Raw genomic sequence first — 9,297 nt, forward strand, 5'->3', positions numbered from 1 at the left:
AACAAGACTGAGCCAAAGCCCTAGACACCCAGGTAACAGAACCTCAAGGATGCACACATCACAATGCTTCTTCGCTGGCGTCTTCAGTGGGCGCCCTCAAGGCCACGCCCAATGGGCGTCGCCCTTAAGTCACGTCACACAAGCGGAGGTCACCCAATGGAAATTTCCACAATAGATGTGGCTCCAACAGAAGTAACTCTAACAGATGCTACTTCAACAGTTGTCGGTTTCTAAAGACATTGCCAAGAAAGATGTTGCTTCAACAGACACTACCCAAAAGACAACCCCTCCATGGACTGCTCCAATAGACATTGCTCCGGCTGATGTCGCTCCAGTGGACGTCATCTCAATAGATGTCGCATTAATAGACGTCATCTTTGGGTGGGGCAAAGACCTAATTGCCTCTCTAGGAGCGCATGCACATTTCTCAAGCTTAGCCACTTGAATGATTTGAGTTGGGAAAGTAGCCTGAAAGGCCCTTGCAGAGTACCACAGGTTGGGTTCCCTAGCTCTCTGAAATGAATGTCCCTCACCCAATGCACCAAAACTATTATTTCTTTTCAATGAGCATTCAGATTCATGAACAATTGTGCAATTTTTATTAGGGTCATATTTCTGACTTCCCTTGTCTATCCCCTTTATAATCACCACGATTTTCCTTTGCCCCAGGTTAAAACAGACATTTTAGACTAAGAGATATCTGGGACAATTTATTGAGCTGTTCTAGATGACAGCCAAGATGAAAGAACCAGTTGTGCTACAAATTCACAAACTGACCAGCAGCATGGCAAGACAGCAGTTTGAAAAATATCTATTGAAACCAAGGGGTTGGGGTGTTTAACAATATTAGGGCTTAAGATACATCAATTATTTATATTGAACTTACATCAACTACAGATAATAGGGTCAAAACAACAGAAAGCAGGTAGGGTTTTACTACGTAGCCTAGACTGGTCTGAAAATCATAGATTCTCCTCTGGCAGCCTCCTGAAGGACTGGATTGCAGATATACACCACAATGTCCAGCCCTAAAATGTTATTTGTTGTGTTTGTTAGAGACTTTGGCCACACCAGGCAAATTCTGGAACACTGAACTATGCTCTCAGAAAGAGACTTCTTCCTAATTCCAGATTGGTTTCAAATGCAGAAAGCAAAGCTGACTGATGGCACACATATATAACCCCAGTTCTTGAGAAACAAAGGCAGATTATTGGAAAATTGAATCCAGTCTGGGCCTCCCATAAGTAGATGACATTGGATTCCAGGAGTTCAGTTCAGTGTTTGGTAAGTTTGGATAAATGTTTGTCTATCTTGTTGATTTTCTCAAAGAACTAACTCTTTGATACATTGATTCTTTGTATTGTTTTCCTATTTTCTACTTTATTGATTTCAGCCCTCAGTTTGATTCTTTCCTGGCGTCTTCTCCTCCTGGGTGAGTTTGCGTCTTTGTGTTCTAGAGCTTTCAGTTGTGTTGTTAATTCTCGAGTGTAACTATTCTCCAGTTTATTCTTGTGGGCACTTAGTGCCATGAACTTCCCTTGTAGCACTGCTTTCAAAGTGTCCCATAAGTTTGTGTATGTTGTGTCTTCATTCTCGTTGAATTCTAGGAAGTCTTTAATTTCTTTTTTTATTTCTTCTTTGATCCAGGAATGGTACAGTTGTGCATTATTCAATTTCCATGAGTTTGTAGGGTTTCTGCAATTTGTGTTGTTGTTGACTTCTAATTTTAACGCATAGTGGTCTGGTAAGATACATGGAGTTATTCCAATTTTTTTGAAGCTGCTGAGGTTTGATATGTTTCCAAGTATGTGGTCGATTTTTGAGAAGGTTCCATGTGGCGCTGAGAAGAAGGTATATTCTTTTTTATTTGGATGGAATGTTCTATAGATGTCTGTTATTCCCAATTGGGTCATAACTTCCGTTAGTTCCTTTGCTTCTTTGTTAAGTTTCTGATTGGGTGGCCTGTCTAGTGGTAAGAGCGTGGTGTTCAAGTCTCCCACTATAAGTGTGTGGGGTTTTATATGTGCTTTTGAGTTTTAGTAGTGTCTCTTTTATGAACGTGGATGCCTTTGTATTTGGGGCATAGATGTTTAGAATTGACACTTCATCTTGGTGGATTTCTCCTGTGTTGAGTATGAAATTACTTCCTTCATCTCTTTTGATTGATTTTCTTTTAAAATCTATTTTTTTTAGATATTAGGATTGCTACCACCGCTTGTTTCTTGGGTCCATTTAATTGGAAAATTTTTTCCCAACACTTAACTCTGAGGTAATGTCTGTCTTTGAGGGTGAGGTGTATTTCTTGTATGCAGCAGAAGGATGGGTTCTGTCTTTGAATCCATTCAGTTAGCCTATGCCTTTTTATGGGCGAGTTAAGACCATTAATATTGAGGGATATTAATGACCATTGATTGCTCATTCTTGTTTGTTTTGGAATGGTTGTTGATGTTGTAATTATATGTAGATTTCCACCTCTTTTTTTCTTTTGGCTGTTGGTAAGGTGCCTATGTTTTTCTGGTTGTAGTTAACTTCCTTGGGTTGGAGTTTTCCTTACAGAACTTTCTGTAGGGCTTGGTTAGTGGATATGTATTGTTTGAATCTGGTTTTGTCATGGAATATCCTGTTTTCTCCATCTATAGTGATTGAGAGCTTTGCCGGGTATAGTAGTCTGGGCTGGCATCCGTGGTCTCTTCATGTTGGTAGAATATCTATCTAGGACCTTCTGGCTTTCAGAGTTTCCATAGAGTAATCAGGTGTAATTCAAATAGGTTTGCCTTTATATGTTACTTGACATTTTTCCTTAGCTGCTCTTAATATTCTTTCTTTATTCTGTATGTTTGTGGTCTTGATTATTATGTGGCGAGGGGACTTTTTTGTGGTCCACTCTATTTGGTATTCTGTAAGCTTCTTGTACCTTCATTTGCATGTCTTTTTTTGGTTGGGAAAATTTTCTTCTATGATTTTGTTGAATATGTTTCCTGCCTCTTTGAGTTGCTTTTCTTCACCTTCTTCTATACCTATTATTCTTAGGTTAATCTTTTCATGGTGTCCCATATTTCCTGGACATTTTTTGTTAGGGATTTGTTGGACTCAAGATTTTCTGTTGGGGAAGTCTTGTTATTTGCCTGTGCATTTGTCAATAAAGTACTGTCTGGCCACTAGAAAACCTAGATAGGAGGGACTAGGAGTCGAGGAGGATTCTGGGAAGGGAAAACACAAAAGAGTCGAGATGTAACCGCCATTGGGGTAGGAAGCTCGGAAACCTCTCCGGTAAGAGACATACTTAGATTAACAATTATGGGGTAAATACTTAAGTCAGAGCTAGCCTGTAAGAAAAAAGCAAGGCCAACAGCTTCATAATGAATATAGCCTCTTGTGTGTTTATTTGGGACTGATGCGGATCTGGAACCAGGCGGGCGAGAAGGCTCCTCTCAAGGAAAGCTTCTCTTAACAATTTTCTTTTGTTGATGAATCTGTTTCTCCTAGTGAATCTTCACCACCTTTGTCTCAAGCCTTTTTCTTGAGTTATAAGAAGCCTGGCTGGTTTTGTCTCTTTCTTTCTTTCAAAGGGGTCTCTGGGCGGTGGTGAAACACGCCTTTAATCCTAGTATTTGGGAGTCAGAGGCAAGCAGATCTCTGTGATTTCAAGGACAGTCTGGTCTACAAGAGCTACTTCCAGGGCAGCCTCCAAAGCTACACAGAGAAACACTGACTTAGAAAAAAAGGCAGGGTCTCTCTCCATTGCCCTAGCTGTCCTGGAACTCTCTGTGTAAAGCAGTATGGATTTCTTGGACTCAAGATTTTCTTTTGTTGATGAATCTATTTCTCATAGTGAATCTTCAATACCTGGGATTCTCTCTTCCATCTCTTGTATTCTGTTGATTATGCTTACATCTGTAGTACCTGACCGTTTTCCCAGCTTTTGTATTTCCAGCCTTTCTTCAGACTGTGTTTTTTGTCTCCATTTCAGTTTTCACCCCTTGCACTGTTTGAATTGTTTCTTGCAATTTTTGCTTTGTCTTTTTCTCCATTTGTTGCAGTTTTTGGTTTGTTTTTTCTTCCATTTCTTGGTTTGTTTTTTTCTTCCTTTTTTAAAGGGATTTTCCCATATCTTTTTGAGGTCCTGTATCATTTTCATGAAGTTGTTTTAAGGTCATTCTCTTCTGCTTCATTTGCCTTGAAATGTTTGAGTCTTGCTGGTGTAGAGTCTCTAGAATCTGGCAGTGTCATTTTTGTTTTTCTGTTGCTGAGTGTGTTTTTGTATTGTCTCCTTCTCATCCCTTCTATTGGGTGCAGGAAGATCCTCTTCCTGCCCTGGTGGTTAGAGGACCTGAGTTCCCTTTCAGTGGGTGCAAGCAAGTCCTATACTCTGGTAGTTCTCCTCTTCCTCGTCTTAGTCCTGATCTCATGGGTGTAGAAAAAGACCAGGAATCTGGGGTGCATAGGCTCCTGCCAGGAGGGGAGGCTCAATGCTACATATTACATTTTTGAATGATCTGCATTATCTAAACAAGAGTGTAAATATACACATAATAACATTGACCTTAAATTTGTATCAATAAACCAAAATCCATACCAATACAAAGTATTCATTTCTATACCAATGGCAAGACCCTTCCTCAAAAAAACCAACCAGCCAACCAACCAAAAAACATACAAACACAACAAAAGAAATAGTAATGTATGGTGAGAAGTAATATTTTCAGCACATGGTAGATGAACATGGAATAGTTTTCCATGCTTTGGCTTCTTGTTTAATTAACCTCTTGCCCTGGGTTGCTTTCTTTTTTGTTGTTTTTCTTTTTTCTTTTATTATTATTATTTTCATTTTAAATAACTTGTTTTACATGTCAATCCCAGTTCCCTCCCACTCCCCTCCTCCTGCAACCCCCCCCCGCACTATCCCCCCAGCCTCCTACCCTATCGCCATTTCTTTCCACATAGGGGATATCTAGAGTCTGTCATTTCACTCAGGGCAGGGTCCAGGCACTCCCCTAAGAGTCCAGGCTGAGAGAGCATCCTCTTTGTGTTATGGAAACACGATGTCTGTTTGTATTCAAGGGATAAACACTGATCCACTGCTCAGGGTCCCATAGGTTGCCCAGGCCTCCTCACTGACTCTCACATTTGGGGGGTCTGGATCAGTCCCATGCTGGCCTCCCAGCTGTCGGTCTGGGGTCCAAGAGCTCTCCCCTGATCAGATCAGATGTCTCTGCTGGTTTTGCCAGCCCATTCTTTGCCAATGTGCTCATCGTTCCTCTCTCTCTGTCACTGGGTTCCTTGGGTTATGTTCAGTACTTAACTGTGTTTGTTTGCCTCTGCTTCCATCAGTCAATGGATGAAGGCTCCAGGATGGTTATAGACATCAAGTTCATTATCAGGAATGGGCATTCAAAGTGGTCTCTCCACTATTGCTTAGCTTGCCAATTGGTGTCATCCCTTTAGATCACTAGAGGTCACAATGCTGCCTGATCTGTCTTCTAACCTATGATTACCTCTTCCCCCTATTCTACCCCCCCCACTCAACCTTCCTGTTCCTCTATGGCCTACTCTCTCTTCCTATTCTCCCCCTGTCTTCTTCCCAGCTATCACTCCCCTCACCCCTCGCCGTGTTCCCCATCTGTTCAGAGGATCTTGCCTCATTCCTCTTCACTTGGGTACCATGCACATCTCGTAGGTTCTTTCGTGTTTCCCAGACTCTCTGTCAGTGGAGTTGCAGACTGGCACTCTCATGCTTCATGTCTAAAATCCATATATAAGTGAGTACATACCATATTTGTCTTTTTGTGACTGGGCTACCTCACTCAGGATGGTTTCTTCCAGTGCTATCCATTTACCTGCTAATTTCAAGATTCCATTGGTTTTTTTCTGCTGAGTAATACTCCATTGTGTAAATGTACCACATTTTCTCTATCCACTCTTCAGTTGAGGGGCATCTAGGTTGCTTCCAGGTTCTGGCTATTACAAATAATGCTGCTATGAACATTATTCTATAGTGGAGTAGATGCTGTTGTTGTATGAATGGGCATCTTTTGGATATATGCCTAAGAGTGGAATTGCTGGGTCTTGTGGTAGATTGATTCCCATTTTCCTGAGGAATCTCCATACTGATTTCCAAAGTGGGTGTACAAGTTGGCACTCCCACCAGCAGTGGAGGAGTGTTCCTCTCTCTCCACATCCTCTCCAGCATAAATTGTCTTCTGTGATTTTGATTTTAGCCATTCTGACAGGAGTAAGATGGTATCTCAAAGTTGTTTTGATTTGCATTTCCCTGATGGTTAAGGATGTTGAACACTTTCTTAAATGTCTCTCAGCCATTTTATACTCCTCTATTGAGAATTCTCTCTTTAGTTCAGTCCCCCACCTTTTAATTGGATCCTTGGTGTTTTGGAGCCTTGCTTCTTGAGTTCTTTGTATATTTTGGAGATTATCCCTCTGTCAGATGTGGGGTTAGTGAATATCTTTTCCCATTCTGTGGACTGCCTTTTTGTCTTGTTGGCTGTTTCCTTTGCTTTTTAGTTTCAGGAGGTCCCATTTGTTAATTGTCGATCTCAGTGTCTGTGCCACTGGTGTTATGTTCAGGAAGTGGTCTCCTGTACCAACTCGTTGAAGAATATCTCCCACTTTCTCTTCTAAATGTTTCAGTGTGGCTGGATTTATATTGAGATCTTTGATCCATTTGGACTTAAGTTTTGTACAAGTCGAAAACATGGATGTATCTGCAGTCTTCTGCATACCAGTACCCAGTTATGCCAGCACCATTTGTTGAAGATGCTTTCTTTTTTCCATTGTACAGTTTTAACTTCTTTGTCAAAAATCAAGTGTTCATAGGTATGTGGGTTAAAATCAGGGTTTTCAACTCGGTTCCATTGGTCCACCTGCCTATTTTTGTGCCAATACCAAGCTGTTTTCAGGACTATAGCTCTATAATAGAGCTTGAAGTCAGGGATGGTAATGCCTCCTGAAGTTCCTTTATTGTATAGGGTTGCTTTGGCTATCCTGGGCCTTTTGCTTTTCCATATAAAGTTGATTAATGTTCTTTCCAGGTCCTTGCAGAATTGTGATGGAATTTTGATAGGGATTGCATTGAATCTGTAGACTGCTTTTGGCAAGATTGCCATTTTTATTATGTTGATCCTACCAATCCAAGAGCATGGGAGAACTTTCCATTTTCTGGTATCTTCTTTGATTTCTTTCTTTAAGGACACAAAGTTCTTGATATACAGGTCTTTCACTTCCTTGGTTAACATTATCCCCAAATATTTGATGCTGTTTTTGGCTATTATAAAGGGTGATGTTTCTCTGATTTCTTTCTCAGTCAATTCATCATCTGTATATAATAGGGTCACTGATTTTTTTTTTTGAGTTTACCTTGTATCCTGCCACATTGCTGAAGGTGTTTATCAGCTCTAGGAGCATCCTTGCGGAGTTTTTTGGGTCACTTATGTAAACTATCATATCATCTGCAAATAGTGAATGTTTGACTTCTTCTTTTCCTATTTGTATCCCCTTTATCTCCTTTTGTTGTCTTATTGCTGTAGCTAGAATTTCAAGTACAATATTGAAGAGATGTGGAGAGAGTGGACAGCCTTGTCTTGTTCCTGATTTTAGAGGAATTGCTTTGAGTTTCTCTCCATTTAGTTTGATGTTAGCTGTATATTGCTTTTATTATATTCAGGTATGTTCCTGTTATCCCTGATCTCCCTAGGACCTTTTTCATGAAGGGGTGCTGGATTTTGTCAAAGGCTTTTTCAGCATCTAGTGAGATGATCATGTGGTTTTTCTTTTGCAGTTTGTTAATATGATGGATTACATTGATAGATTTTCTAATGTTGAACCATCCCTGCATTCCTGGGATGAAGCCTACTTGATCATGGTGGATGATTTTTCTGATGTGTTCTTGAATCCGGTTTGCGAGTATTTTATTGAGTATTTTTGCATCGATGTTCATGAGGGAAATTGGTCTATAGTTCTCTTTCTTAGTTGTGTCTTTGTGTGGCTTGGGTATCAAGGTAATTGTAGCCTCGTAGAAAGAGTTTGGCAGTGAGCCTCCTGCTTCTGTTGTGTGGAATACTTTGAGGAGTATTGGAATTAGCTCTTCTTTGAATTTCTGGTAGAATTCTGCACTGAAGCCATCTGGGCCTGGGCATTTTTTGTTTGGGAGATTTTTGATGACTGCTTCTATTTCATTAGGGGTTATAGGTCTGTTTAGATTGTTTATCTGTTCTTGATTTAGTTTTGGCAAGTGATATCTATCCAGGAAATTGTCCATTTCCTTTAAATTTTCAAATTTTGTGGAGTACAGATTTTCAAAGTATGCCCTGGTGATTCTCTGGATTTCCTCAGAGTCCGTTGTTATGTCCCCTTTTTCATCCCTGATTTTGTTAATTAGCATGCTCTCTCTCTGTCTTTTGGTTAGTTTGGACATAGGTTTATCTATTTTGTTGATTTTCTCAAAGAAACAACTCTTTGTTTCATTGATTCTTCTTAGTGTTTTCCTTGTTTCTACTTGATTGATTTCAGCCCTCAATTTGATTATTTCCTGGCGTCTGCTCCTCCTGGGGGAGTTTGCTTCTTTTTGTTCTAGAACATTCAGCTGTGCTATTAATTCTCTATTATGACTGTTCTCCAGTTTTTTCATGTGGGCACTTAGTGCTATGAACTTCCCCCGTAGCACTGCTTTCAAAGTGTCCCATAGGTTTGGGTATGTTGTGTCTTCATTCTCATTGAAATCGAGGAAGTCTTTAATTTCTTTTTTTATTTCTTCTTTGACCCAGGGATGGTGCGGTTGAGCATTATTCAATTTCAATGAGTTTGTAGGTTTTCTGCAATTTGTGTTGTTGTTGAATTCTAATTTTAAAGCATGGTGGTCAGATAAGATGCATGGAATTATTCTAATTTTTTTGTAGCTGCTGAGGTTTGATATGTTGCCAAGTATGTGGTCGATTTTAGAGAAGGTTCCATGTGGTGCTGAGAAGAAGGTATATCCCTTTGTATTTGGGTGGAATGTTCTATAGATGTCTGTTAAACCCAGTTGGGTCATAACTTCTATTAGTTCTTTTGTTTCTTTGTTAAGTTTCTGTCTGGAGGTCCTGTCTAGCAGTGAGAGCGGAGTGTTGAAGTCTCCTACTATTAGTGTGTGAGATTTTATATGCATTTTGAGCTTTAGTAATGTTTCTTTCACGAATGTAGGTGCCTTTGTATTTGGGGCGTAGATGTTTAAAATTGAGACTTCGTCTTGATGTATTTTTCCTTTGATGAATATGAAGTGTCCTTCTTCATCTCCTTTGATTGATT

This window comes from Mesocricetus auratus, unplaced genomic scaffold (genome assembly GCF_017639785.1).
Source record: "Mesocricetus auratus isolate SY011 unplaced genomic scaffold, BCM_Maur_2.0 Super-Scaffold_100003, whole genome shotgun sequence".
Taxonomy (NCBI): Eukaryota; Metazoa; Chordata; class Mammalia; order Rodentia; family Cricetidae; genus Mesocricetus; species Mesocricetus auratus.